The sequence below is a fragment of the Plectropomus leopardus genome, chromosome 21 (genome assembly GCF_026936395.1).
Source record: "Plectropomus leopardus strain MGB_pleo_1.0 chromosome 21, ASM2693639v1, whole genome shotgun sequence".
In the NCBI taxonomy this organism is placed as follows: Eukaryota; Metazoa; Chordata; class Actinopteri; order Perciformes; family Serranidae; genus Plectropomus; species Plectropomus leopardus.
The window spans coordinates 5,753,856-5,769,191 of NC_142196.1; positions in this window are offsets into that span (position 1 = coordinate 5,753,856).

Sequence of the window (15,336 nt, forward strand, 5' to 3'; positions counted from 1 at the left end):
CTTTCCTGCAGCAAATGGCCTGCATCCTGTGCCCGAACACTGCCAAGAAAACCCTCAAATAACAACGGAGGGAGAGGGAGAGAGATGTGGCTTCTGTGGGTCTTGCCTAAGAACAGGCCTCAACCTGGCAGCGTGTTTGTCAGCAGGGAGAATCAGATATGGCCTCATTTCCCTGGAAACCACCTCCAGCCACCCTCTCCTCACACTGCCTTAGACTTTTTTTATTTTAATTCCCCCCCTGCTCTTTTTTCTTTAGCCTTCTTCTCTTTCACCAGAGGTCTTGCTTGACTTATGCAAATTATTAGTCTGCACTTTTCATTTTTCCATGCCCTTCTGATTTCCGATTCGGAGATTACAAGTAAAGGAAGAGTGGGCTTAGTGTAATGAGCTGTCACATTAATGCAAAAATGAAACTCTGCAGCAGAAAAAGTCTTTCTTTCTTTCTTTCTTTCTTTCTTTATGGAATGTTTTTTTTCCTCTTTGCTCCTCTAATCTTGTGAGTCTCATACTGATTTACTATCTCTACATTACGGCAACTTGGCAGAGGCTCAAATGCGCTGATTGTATCTGGTACAACACACATCAGCACACAATATTTGTCAAAACATGTGGCATTCACGCATTCTTTTCTCCTCCTCTCTCTGTCTTCCTCTTCATATCAACCCCTCCACCACCACCACCTCCCTCTTACCCTCCATCCCCTTCTCTTTCTTGGATCCTCCAAGGATCGGAAGCCTTAGACAAACATGAAACTCATAGTGACAGACAGAAACATTTTTATCAATGAGATCCCTCAGCCTGATGTCTGAGAACATAGATGAAAATAAAAACTAGAAAAAATGTGTCTAATCCTGCTGTGGAACGTGATTGCATGTTCGAGAAACCAACGTCTTCTCAGGAAAAAAAAAAAAAAAAGACAAATCTAGAGATATCGGTATATCTCCAGAAGTGCTGTCACGCTACAGCCGAGTTCGGCTTCTCCCCACAAACACAAAAGGATTAGTCTAAGTCGCTTGAATTCTTACAGGATTAAAACATGCGCTGGTATTTCGGTTGTGCTGGCTACTTGGCAGACTATTTAAGCTACTGATTAGGTAATGTGAACATAGTGGGAGGCCTTGTTGGACTTGAAGGATTTGTTTGTGAGTTCAGGGTTTGCAGGAAGCAAATAGGATACAACTTCAAGAGTGGTGGAGGAAGAAGCCACATGACATGAACTCAAGTCAGATTCAGTTTAAGAATCTGATCTGCAACTTTACTTTGTGACCATTTGGTTGTAATTTCACTCAGGCTTTAGTCTTTTTCACTTGGAATGACTTGAAATTCTCCTGAAGTTTAAATATGACAAAATTTTGCTTTAAAGGACTATGCGGCGAATCTACGGGCTTCTACAACTGGGAATGTCCCAGTTTAACTTTTTGTTATGGGTGTAACAAAAGCTGAAAGAGAGAAATTTTAAATAAATTCAGAGATGATTAAATTATATAAAAACCACAAACCTAGTCAACCAAGATTAATATACCAATATTTCCTTAAAAAAATTACTTAAAAAAAAGAGGTCATGCTCATCTTGTCCCGGAAATATTTTATCCTATTTGTATGTTTTAAGATTTGTTGGTCTTGACTAGATATTTAACTCGGTACTTGTTAAAGTTTTACTTGGAAAGTCGAAGCCTCACTACCCCTAATCTCAAAATTCAATATGGTGGCTCTGCAGTAGTGAAAACTGTAGTAATACAGTATACTGTTTATTTTGATTTCTGTCTTATTTATGTCTCATTAAAACAATCAGGCCTGTCCTGTGTACATTTTGCATTTGATTGTGCAAAATTCAGTGTAATGTAATGTTAACAACTATTATTGCTAACAGTGGCTAACAAGGGCTAACCTGACTAGTACTTGGTTTACTTATAAAATTTAGTTTTTTTTTTTGACTTGTTAAATTGGAAAACTATCGACTCGTGTGTTAAGTCATTCCAAGCTATGACCACTGTTTTCCAAGGTAAATGGAATGCAGTATTGTTATTGACTTGTACTTGATTTAGTCAATGATTTGGTTTTGACTTGAAACTTGACCTGGAACTTGTTTTTACAAGGGATGGGGCCCAACACTCTTTGGATTTGACTTGAGATCAACTTGGGACTTGTTTGACTTGCCTTGGGATTCGTTCACAACTTGACTAAGAACTTGGTTTTGACGTAGAACTCAACATTGGACTCAACTTTGGGCTTGTTGGACTAGACTTGTGATTTGTTGGTCTTGCCTCAGGTGTGACTTGTGGTGTTGTTTAATTTGAATTGAGAATTCTGAATTTTCAGTCTTGACTTGGACATGACTTGTTGGTTTTACATGAAATTTGACCTTGGACTTGGCCTTGGACAAGCTGAACTTGACTTTCGACATGTTAGTCTTGACTTTGGACTTTTTACGAGGGACTTGTTGGACTCTACAGGCTTGACTCGTGACTTCTTTACGCCATCATAATCAGGACACTGAAGTTGCTGAAAGTTTCCTTCCTTTGGCTTGAAGAAACACCAGTAAGGTGCCATCTTGGGTGTTCCCTGCCTCCAGAGGCCTGTGGTGGCTGGGTGGGGACCCACTGCGGGACACTTGCCACGGGACACTGGGTGTTTGCTTTTTCCCTCTTACTGGTGTTAATCAGACCCACATGGAGACAATTTGGGGCCCCATTTCTCATTTATACACGCATTCATAAACTGCGCGGCCAGGCAAACTCAAGGTCACATCACATATCCCCATAAGGAAACAGACCACTGTAATTGCATGAGGGTAGTTTTGCAAACCTATACATTTACAACCTGTACATCCAAACACCATGGTTTTTTGATGAAAATGGTTGCCTCCGGAGAAATGCATGCGTGTCCTCTGTTGCTAAAAAAAAAAAAAAAAAAAAAAAGACCTATACAATAACAAACAGTGAAACAGGATAAAGTGCCGCGAGGCCACAGGTCCCCACCAGGAAGAAAGTTGATTTATTAAAGAGGGGAAAGTGACTTCATTTGTGGAAAATATACTTTTTTTCTGTCTTGTTTGCTGGACAACGAATAACTGTGCCATGTGAAGTATTTTTTTTAGTGATCTTCTTCTACAACTTGCATGGCAGACAGCTGTTTGATTTGATTAAATGAAAAATCCATCACGGAGTCATCTAATTTTCAATGTCCATTCATAAAAATAATTCTTTGGATTGCTGAGCTCATTCATTTAATTCATGAAGATGAATAGTCCTGCCTGGAAATGGTTCCACTCCAGTGTGTGTGTGTGTGTGTGTGTGTGTGTGTGTGTGTGTGTGTGTGTGTGTGTGTGTGTGTGTGTGTGTGTGTTTTGCATCTATTAAGGGAGTTACTCATGTGCCTGAACACATGACAGACATTCTTACAAAAGGTCAAACGTAAGTGATAAGTTCCAACAAAGATTTTCATTCTGGTTCCCCTCTAAATCCTTCTTACACACACCTCTGTGTCAAATGTGAAAGTGATATATTTACATCATCAGATCATCAGTTCAACTCATACACAACACAGTAACTCGAGCACACCATCAGTTCTCATTTTCTCCGTCTGCGTAACAATAACAAGCCAACACCAGCATTCAACACTCCTCAATATCCCAATGGTTGTGTTTTTTTCTCCAACATTTGGCATCCCTCTCTCCCACTCCCCCAGAGCAGATCCCACAGTCTCATTACAGAGGCAGAAGCCAGAATCTCCCATTATCCCAGTCCCTTCTTATTATCCAGCCCATTATTCCCACTGCGAAGACAAAGTGAGACAGGAAATGAAATAAACGCAGTGCAGTGGTCGAAAATGAATGGCTTCTGATTGAGGCCACCGCTTTTCGTTGTTTATGGCGCCCGTCCACTTACTTGTCTTTTCCATCACTCGTATGCTGTGTCAGCACTGAGTGGACTCAGTCACGCAGTGTATTCACTGACTGACTTTATAGATGCAATCTGCAGGAGCTAACACGGCATGAAGGCACTCAGGTTTGTGATAAAATGTACTCCTCGTGATTATTTTGCCCCTCTCCAAATAAAATCATTTTGTTTGTCCTGGCGTGGATGCTAAAAAAATGTTGGAAGTACAAGATTGTTAAGAAACATCATGATGTTCCCTCAGGTTAAGTGTTAAGTGCAGAGCAGCTGTTTTTCCTTATTGATGGAAATATCAAGGGATGTTTTAGTGGTCTGGGCGATATCTTGATATCAGACTTGTCACGACTCCAGGCAGCAGTCATAACTAACTGCCAAGTGACTTGGACAGCCAAGCAGATCAGACAGATTATCTCTGGTCTCTGAGGACAGAGTGGAGAACGCAGCACGAACCTACATGAGACCTTAATTTCATAACATTTTACTGTCAGGTGTTTTATATTAATATTATCTAACACACAAAGGCGTTTCACAGCAGAATATCAGAAATTAAGAACAGCAGTTGGGTTTAGACAGGGGAGTTGCGGGGAAAACTTACCTGCCACAGGTTTTGACAAAGGCATTTCAAACTTCATCCACACCAGCATGTTTTCATTTAACCCTTGAGGACCTGGCTTGATGTCTTTGAAAAACATAGGTAAAAGACAATGAGCCACATAAGTAGAAATTACCTAAAAATGTTGCAAAATATTTGCAAAAAGTACAAGAAAATGACCTGAAACTTAGGAAAAATTCTAAGACAAATAAAGTTTAAAAAAAAAAGAAAAAAGGAATTGACCTGAGTCAAAAAATGATTAAAAAATAATAACAATACTGTAAAATTATTTAAAATATACAATTATAAATATAGTTCTTTTGGACATTTTGTCCCAAGCTTCTTTAGAGATAATTTTCCAAATCGACTTATTTTCTGCAATTTGCAAAAAGTTTGTGACAAGTTGCTTATTGCCTTTCCCTCATGTTTTTTTAAAAAAAAGCAAACCATTTTGCTCAAATTCAGAAGGTTTAAATACATAGATGTCTGGAAGAAGAACAAGAAAATGTTGTGGCCAATATTAAAGGATGTTCTCTGTGATTTGACTTTTAAAGACTAAGGTCTTATGTTCACTGAGCATGAGTGCTTTTCCATGAAATATGTAATGACTGAAATGCTAAACATCCCTTATATTTCTATACAGCTATACAAACTTTTTTTTTTTTATTTCTGCAGCTATTTTGTCATTAATTGCATTAGTATGTTGCTAATGCTGCTAATCAAATGAGAGTTTAGTTGAGAGAAAACTGTCACATCATGTGTTGTCTGCTGGGACAGTGTTCTGAAATAGCAAATGCATGTGATGTAAATGATCATATATTTAAAGGGTTTTCTGCTGCACATGGCATGATATGAAGATAGAAACACTGCCAGAGTTACAGCAAAGTCTGTGGCTGTATCAGAGTCAGTGTGCAGCGAAATGTAACTCGAATGTTTAACTTCCATTAAAGGAGAAATGTGAGCATAATTGGCTCTGATTTGAATTTCAGAATTAAACAGCATTTAATCCAAAAGTAAATGGTTCATGATGCTTTTCTTGGATTGGCCAGCACGATTTTAAATAAGTGCTCCTGATTACCGGTAATGAGTTTGGGACACACTCTCCAAAAGTCTTCGCACAAAATGGATCACATCACAAGCTGATGCGGTAGACGCTCACCGGGGTGATTATGCAAGAAAAATTGTTGGATAAACAACCGAACCTTGTAAACCGAGGCCCATTTTCTCCAGCTCCCTCACTTCCTCTAACCCCATCGCTAATGAAAATATCCCCAACCATCACCACCTTCCCTGCTCGCTGGAAACCCAATGACAGCATTACACTCCGCATTCCTGTCCAGTAAACTTCTTGGCTCCTTTTTTCTGTTGGTAGAATATCGCTCCAAATGAGTCAGTGGGCACAGCTGGTCCGGTCTTGTTTAAGCCTCCAGCATGAGACGGACAAATGTTCTTTGCTCCTGTAACCTGTAAATAAAAGGGGAATTTTTAGCACTACAGGAAGTGATCAGCAAGGGTTCATGTCCGTTACTTTCTCTATCATCACCCCCACAAACAATAATAGCTTCATTTTCCCTTACCTTTACTTCTATTTACTTAAACCCTTGAAACTTGAGCACATTGGTTTCATTTTTTTTCAAAAATGTAAAGAAGGCTATGAGCAACCTGAGAAATAATTAGTAACAAGGACTTTGAAGAATTGCTTAATTATACATTAATAATAATAATAATAATAATAATACAATTATTATTAATAAATAATAATAATCCCCTAGATTTAAAAAATAAAAAATAAAATCAAACAATTTCTTTCAATTCATGGGACAATTCTTGTGAAGATGCTCATTGCCTTTTTTACTATGTTTTTGAAAGAAATCAAACCAATATAGTAAGCACTCAAAATACTTGTAAAGGGTGTTTTAAAGCAGCACAAGAAAATCAGTGTTGATACAGGTTCCAAACGGTTAATGTAAATGAACTTATAGGCTCCACTGGTGGTCTCTCTTGGCTAACCAATTAGCAAGGAAGTACGCTGCTTTTACCTTCCACCGGGATCCGGTGCACCCTTGACAATATATCCAGTTGCCAGGGAAATGCGATATCCAAACAAACAGAGCAGGGGGACTGTTGACTCAGGATATTGCTAATGTTTTACATTAGCCAACACAAGCCCCCGTCTGTCCCGGCTGAGGAATATACGCTGCAGTCTATCAGCGGGAGAGTGATCCACAGCCTGACAACTGCACAGGCTTTTAATAGTGCACAGCATCACCCAAAAGAGGCGCATGCACTTCCTGTCCCACACAGAGGCTCTTATGAAATGAAATACTGTGGTAGCTGGAGCATTTGTTATGGCATTAGGCATATGTTCTTATCATCAGACAGTTCCACATGATAAAGCCCCCCTGTCCTGTTCTCTCTCATCTCTGCAAGGATCACACTTCATTCATAAGCATGCAGTTGTGTGGAAGGATACTGAAACAGAGAAGGGGAAAATGTTTGTTTTTCTTTTTTTAGTTGATGTATATATGACATGTCATTTCATTTCAGCACCAGAGTGCAGTGCTCTGGATAACGGTACAATTCATCAGCGCTTCAAATTTACTCACACTGAGTACACTCTGGCACTCAGTGTGAGTGTTTCTGAATGCACCTTTTTTTTTATTTGAGTGATCTCAGTTTGGCATGTTAACTTAGTATTAACTGACACGTGACTCTGAATTTTTGATTGGCTTTATCCATATTACATGATATGGATTAGAGATAACCACACCCAAATCAACCCAGCCTCAGGAAACTGTGAAAAAATATAATATTATAATATAATATAATAAAATATTTCAAATTTGAATTGAGGCTAATTTTGGCATGTTTTATTATGCATGTAAGACCCTAAATTACATATAAAGAATGTTTTGGGTGATTTGGGTTTGCAGAGACTTTAAGTTTAACACAGCGTTCCAACATTTTTGGAATTACCCCCTCACCTAAACCATATGATTTGTCACAGTCTGCTGTGTCCTGATTTCTTCATACTTTCGGAAAGACTGGACTAGGTATCTATCATTTAAGTTCCCCTCTTTAGTAAGTCTTTCTTTGTTTTCACTTGGTCGATTTATAATGAATACGATTGTGTTTTCTTGGTACTGGGGTTTCAGTTCATTGTGTTTTTCTCCTTCTGTGTTCCTGTGCTGCCTTTCCCTCGTTAACCATCTACACACCTGCCCTGCATCAGCCTCGTTAGTCTCTGCTGCTCAGCGTCTCTCAGCCAATCAGCTCCGTGCCTGCTCTTCTGCCTCATCACCTTATTCCCCTCACCTGAGCTTCTCCACTCTCCTCCTCCACCTGCGCTTCATCCCCTCGTCAGTGTAGTTTGTCATTAAGCGCTGGCTTAGTCTTTGTTGGATCCTTTTTTTGATTGTATGATGTTCAGTTACTGTTTGCATGGAATGAATATTGGATTTTCACATTTCTTGATGGTCCTTGAACACATCACGTGGGACGAACACTTCATGCAATTTCCCCGAGTGAGGGGAAAAATATTTGTAGCATAAAGAAGGGTAAAAAAAACCCCAACAACCAGCCAGCTTTAAACAAACTTAATATGATAGCGAGTCACTTGCGTTCCATTCAGAATAGACCTGTGACAGAACATGCTTCATGTTCCAACCCGTAATTTGGCAGTCATGTTCAAGCCATCAGCACCTGACTCTGGCCACAAGCAGTCAGAACGTTACAACAATTATGACAGTGTACTGACCATCACCGTTAATGAATAGCACTGCTCAGAGTAGTTGTGCGTACATCTCAGGTCAAACTGTCCTGAGACTTTTAGTGGAAGTGAACATGTGCAGAACATTTTGCACCTCAATGACGTTATCTCCTCTTTGTAACTGAGAAAAACATATGTTTTTGTCTGTTTTAGCTCTCTCTCCCCATTTATTTCAGTTACAGAAAAAACAGCACTGGGATGCATTTAATAACACAGGAAGTTTTCCGCTCAGGGAACTGTCTTGTTAGCCACAAGCTCTGCACTTCTTTGTTACAGTAATCACAAGACGCTATCAGAGCATTGTGTTTGCTTTGGCTGCGCAGGCAGCAAGCACACGATGTGAAAGGCGGGACAGCAAGTCACACACAGATGGTGAGCCGTGTCTTTCAGTGGCACAATCGCTTTGGTAAATCTCAGGACTGCTGTTGTCCTTAGCACCTGGCAGGACGGCCAATTAAAGTGCACGCAGATGTCAGCCAGCCCAGTTCTTCTGGTTGGATGAACATCTATCAGTTTAACAGAAGCTGCTCGTTGTTTTTGGGGGCAAACTCGCCCCTTTAAGTGTTTGTGAGGGAAAATAGGATGTGCTTTAACGATGCCCTTTTTTTGTGAATAAACCTCATTTACGAGATCGGGAAATAGGCAATGGAAACTCAAACATAAAACAGAAGCTTTTTAGTAGCTGCTCCCTCACACACATGCGTAAGCGCTCGCTTCACCGCAAACAGTAAACACACATGGGATCAAATGCATGCAGCGGCGAAGACACAAGAAATTCACATGAGATGAACTCGGTCAATTCACCACAAACACACACACACACACACACTAACCGACATCATTAAAAAAAGTGAATTGAAGACAATGGTGCAAGTCTCTGGCCGGGTCGAGTGAGTGACACAGGGCTATAATTCTCTGCATTTCGGAGAGGCTTTCCAAGCCATACTGACGTCTCTGAGACTGGAGGGAGACGGGTAATGGCCAGTGTTTACCACCACAAACTTCCCCATCACTATAGGACTGACTTCTATAAGTAGCACAGAGTAACTGAGCAGACAAGGCAGCTTCAATTCCCCGCAATTCCACTGGGACAAATGGGGAGAACTGGGAGTGAGAGAATAAGATAGGGACAGACAGAGAAAGAGAGCAAAGGCACTGTGTTAGAACAACTTCACTTATGCTGATTTTTTTTGCCCCCCCTTGCTTTTCTTCCCACATGCCCCCCCTCCTCTCTCCCAGCGCACACTGGTGCCAAACTGCCGGGTCGCGGTGGCGAGGGCGCATGTGGTGTATGTCTGCGTGCTTGCATGTGTGTGTATGTGTGTGTGTGTGACTGTGTGTCGGGAATGAAGATGCAGAGCCAGGGCATACCTTGGGGCCATTAGTTCAGACCTTGTCGGCCTCAGAAGAACACAGCATTAATTGGACACAGTAGCTGCGAGATCACAGCAGCCCCAACCAATTTGTAAAATGAGTAAATTGCCTGTCTTGTCATTCCTGGGCTCGCCTTCGCTGTGGAAGCTGTGTTTATAAGGGTAAAGGGGAGGGATAATGTCTAGCATATGAGCTGGAATAGGCCCTCATAAGGGTGGTAAAGGGAAAAACACAAAATTACAAACACTTCCGCTTGCACAGTATACCATTACAGGGTTTTGTACTGGAGTCAGACCTCATGATGCATTCATTTTCTGCCATAATTTGCAGCAGTTTATGCATCTAGAAACATAATATTCCAGTTTACACAAAGATTCAAGACTCATGGCGATAACCATTGTTCCATATTGTGCATATTTTTGCGGAAAAAGGATTTCAGGCTTCCAAGGGCTTCCTTTTTTTGGACCTATGTAGTGTTAGAGTGTATCTCGGATCAAGATCGAACTGGCTAAGTTCCTTCATTAATGCCATGGAATAAAGTTGACCAGCGTTCCCACACATTTTAATAGAAAGAATTTAAAACTTTTCAAGGACTTTTCAAGGACCCTTAATTGCATTTTCTTGTCTGGTGTTTTTCAAACAAATATAAAATATTTAAACTGCGCTAAACTGGAAGCAGGAAGCTCAGCTGGTGAAGTCTCTCGTGTGCTTTTTCTATGGGCCTAATGGTGCAAAAGATCCAGGTAATTTAACACCCAGAAATCCAACTTTTTTGGTTTCATGCGCCACTGAGCAACTTTTATAGGAATGAACCGGGCAATGGTTTATCCATTTATCTTCATACATCCATGCATAAAAAACAACAAAATCCTCCAAGAGAGGGGGTGGGTCGGGTGGATGGGTCAAACAAACACAAGACTGTGACCAAGGAGACCACTGTTTGTGTCCCATGTGTCGTTTGTACAAAAGCTGACATCAGAAACATAATAGGCTTATGTAAAGTATGTAATGTAATCAACCTACATACATAACTTCTTTACTTTTTAAGTAACAAACATATTTATTTGAACCCAAACCATGATCCTTTATCTAAACATAACCAAGTATTTTTTGTACCGAACTCCAACCATTTTACAATGTTTACCACATGCTTGAAACTGCATGTTAGTCGGTGTGCTTGTCCAACACGTACTCATCCCAAGATGTCACATGGTGCCGCTCTGTCAGTGACCTTCTGCGTAGATATCATTCTGTTTATGCTCTCCGGGATGCCGCCGCTGTAATGTCAACAAATGCACATGATAGGATGACACAGCATGTCGATATTTTTACACAAGAGCTCATGGCATCCAACAGACCATCCTGATGTTAAGGATTAGGCAACATAGTCAAAGATGGTAAGGTTTCACCATCCCAACACATCCATACAGGAAAGGAACTCTGCACCACCCCTCCCACCCGCCCTATAAACACACTCGCACTCCTTATATTATGTTGTCACTGGCAGTGTTCAGTCTGTCGCGACCAGTTCTGTCTGACAGCGTTTTCAAGTAATGCCACCTGTGCGCAAATCACGTGGATGGGCCTGGTGCTGTCCGGCCATCCACTGGCATATAATAACAATGCCACCGGTTCTGTCCAGCTGTGTTCTCATCTGACACTGTCCCTCTGTGTTCCAAGTGAAAGTGGAAGGGGGCTTTTGACGTAACGCTCTTATGCTGAAACCAAGACAGAGTGGATGTATTTGATGAGTTCAGAATGAAAACAGGCTGGCCTACTGCTGGTTCTCTTTGGAGTGACTGGCCAACAACCTATTCTTTCATTAGGTATAAGGACATGTTTGAAATGGAATCTTTCATACTTTAATATATGACAACCAGCAAATGTGCTTTCAGCGCACATGTGGGTTTCTCATGTAACTTCTTTTGCGCAATGTGTCTCCAAAACTATATTCTGTTCCCATGGACTCATTTTTCTGAGAGCTCTGCAGTAGCTGTAACACTGTTTGATGGAATTTGATGTTTCCTGTGTCCAGAAACCACAAAGTGCTGAAACTGTACCAAAGTGAGCACTTTGCACATTTATATAAACTATGTATACTTTCAAAGAGTCTGGCTGCAGTGCTGAAATGACCCCGCTTTTCACTTTCAACAATGGCTGAAATAGAAAAGTGCTATCCACATTAAACTTAGTTTTCCATCATAAAAAGGCGAGTCTTTGTTTTCCATGGTTCCTGCGGTGAGCGCAGAGGCCTGGTCCTATGAAGATGGATGAGTCAGTGCATTGATAGCAACTGGCATAGAAACACTGCAGCTCTCTTGAGCTCTGGGATTCTTCTATCCATCCGCCCGTCCATCCGTGCTTCCTCCCCGTCCATCCCACACACGCTCATCAGGCATGCGGATGAGCACAAGAGCCTCCCACAAATCCTCATTTCCCTACACAGAGGAACCCTCTCTCCTCCCTCTGTCTCTCTTTCCTCCTCGGCGGACCGGCTGCGGTAATGTGTGTGTTCCTGAATCTCTGCCTCTGTGGCTGGGAAGGCTTTTTGGAGTTCTGCCCGGACATTTGTGATTCATCAGTGTTTTTGGTTGTTGCCTTTGTTCTTTACGGCGCTGGTGGAGAGGGTCCAGTAAAACGCTGATGACGCACTGCTGTGCTGCGGGCGTTCAACCCAAACACAACCTCTCCGTTCCACAATCCTCGCTGCCACCCCCAAAACTTAACTGGACCTCTGCGTCCTTGTGGCCTCCTCACATGCCACACCCTCCAACCGGCACAAACAAACAAACACGCAATCCCACATATCCGCAAACAAAAACCCTCAATGGGAATGAGCAAAAGGAAGCACTATTTAATTTCACATTTCACAAGCACAAATCACAGTCCATTTCCCCTCTGCTGGATTACTCCTCGTTCTCTCAAGGCGCCTCCTCCCCTCTCCTCCTCCGTCATCACCACCTCTGGTTTTGTGTGATTTTCCTTCATTACCTCTTCAGTTAGTAAATAAAGCCTAGAGTAGTTGGATTCCATATGGAGCCAAAAGAGCGCTTTGGGGATCCGCATGTGTGTGTTCCTGGGCGCTAAAGTGAGTGTGTTTTACAGTGAAGGGTCGTTTGGTCAGCATCAACAGATGCGTGCATGTGTGGCATATTCCAGCATGTCTGGTTGCAGCCGGGCGCAGGGCAGCTGACAGAAGTGTAGCAGAGACCCTCAACGTCCATCAGTCATCATAAATCTACCGTCCAGCTCGGTGTGAGAGAGGGCGCGAGAGCAGAGAGGGAGACTGGAGGAAGGTGTGGTAACAGACGGACTCATTTGACTCAGTGTGCATGTTCACAAAATTAATAACTCAGAAAACAAAACAACAAATGGATGAATGACAATCTACTCCTGCTGTCAGGAAAAAATGTAAATGTAGGACCAGGAAAAATGTGATTTAATGCAGCAGCAATAGACCAGATTGTATTGTGCACTGTACAGTATTGCAGCTGTGGAGGTTTATTCTCACCTCTGCATAAAAATAAATAAAATCATGTCCTCAGCAGAGCCTCGGACACGCTGACAAAATACCTTTTTTGTGTGCTGGAACTTTTATTAAAGCCTGCTATTCTCTATAAATCCATAAAATAAAATAGATTATCGTCTTTATAGAATACAGGTACAATTTGACATCGACTAATTCTGACATTAGGATTTTCTTCTTCCTACACACCAGCAGCAATTTTCATATTCCTTGTTTTTGAAAAGATATTTTAATGAATTCGCACATACACACACATATACAGTATGTGTTGTTGCAAAACAAAACAACAAAGTAGAAGTGCACATACTTGGATAAAGCAAAATTTTTAAAAAAGTACAGAAACTCCATGCACTGTTAATTATTTAACTACACATTGTTTTTGCAGTGAGTGTGCAAGAAATAAACATAGTTTTGTATGTGACAGGATCTTTGGACATCACACAAACTGTGATTTGGTACTGCTTATCATATACCGCAAGAAGAAAGAAAAATGTTTCCTAAAATTGTTTGATGAAGATTTAATACTTTTTTGTTTTGTTTTCCAAGATTTTTATGTAGCTGTCTAACCACCGCCCATCAATTATTTTAATTTTTTGCAGCTGTGAGCACTTCGATTTCCCTTGTGCAATTTATTGTGGGGCAAAAGTATACTGTACATAAACATACTCATGTGTTTTTTGTACACAAATTAACTTTCTTTTTTTTGAGTATACTTTATATTGTACATTTATCAGTGTGCACTAACAGAAATGATACCCATAACCTGATAGAATTAGTATGTAGTCAAGAATTGAGGCATAGATCGTTAACTTGACATCCAGAAGTTGAATCCTTTTTCATATTCTTATGAGTCATAGACTCATAATGTCTTTCTCTGAATCAAGGTATTTACTTGACTCAGGCTCTTTAGGGGCCTCTTTCTCTTTGTGTCTCTCTATGCCACCCCCATGTAGGTCTCTCTGTTTGTAGAGGGAAACTTAAGGGCCTCGTGGATCATGTAACTCACTTCAAACCGATTTGGGTCAAGCTTTGTGACAAGGAAATTGATTTTTCCTCGTTGTTTTTCTTTCAGAATGGCTCCTACACACGCCCATTACATGGGCTGTGTGGCAGAATGGATGACCTTTTATGATTTTCCCTTAAAAAAATTTGGATTCTTCCAATAACACAGGACAGCTACGGTCCATAGGCTTTCGGTCTCATATTTGGAACTGCACTAATGGTTGAACAGGATTTGGTGTCTAAGTGGGCTTGACATGATCCACTTGCATTTATTGTGGGAAAACATTTCTCTTTGGAAATATAACTAGATGAAACAGAGCTGGAGCAGAAGACATGTAATATGACTGGTCAGGAATTCATGAATGGAAAACATTGGCCTCCTTTCAGATGTGCACATTTTGTGGAATTTACAAAACCTTTAAAGAACATCATTAAAAATGATTTTAGTCCAGACCATTGCAGTTGAAGAGGAATATGATCTTCGCTTGTAACATAATAATTATGAGAACATTTCCTGTTATTTCAATGTCTCTTTTTTTTCTTACCTCTGTCTAGTTTACAGTGATAACAGATTTACCACCCACATTCACAGCAATCTTTGTGGCAATGGGTTTTCAGTTTTACAAAGACAGACACACAGTAGACCAAAGACGTTTTTTGTACAAGGTTCTAATCATGTTTATTTCTGATGTAAAGTTGTGCATTTTCACATGGGTGTCTATAAATTGACTTGCTTTTGAGACAGCCTCAAGTAACCATTTGATGAACTGCAGTTTTTGGCATTTTTGCTTTATTTTTCAGCTGGTTGCTGCTTGATTTTTGTCCCCAACATGATTGTTCCACGGGGTGTGCAAGCATTCATAAGGACCTATGGAATTAATGTTTTTAAATACATTTCTGTGCAAATTTTTGGTACAGAAATCCATGCTTGGTGTGAAATAGCTTTTATTGTCCATATTTACTATCTGTACCAGCTGACGGTTTAGCAGTTTAATCCAATCCTTCAACTTCTGCTTGTGTTCTTGCTTTGGAAAGACCATAAAGAAAAGGTATCCCTCTGATCTCTTTTTACATTATGTATCGCTTCTGTAACAACCCCAGGCACACTATCTGAGCCCTACCATTGCGAACCTGTGATTTGACAATGACTGTTTTGGGGAGGCGTTCAGAGAACGGT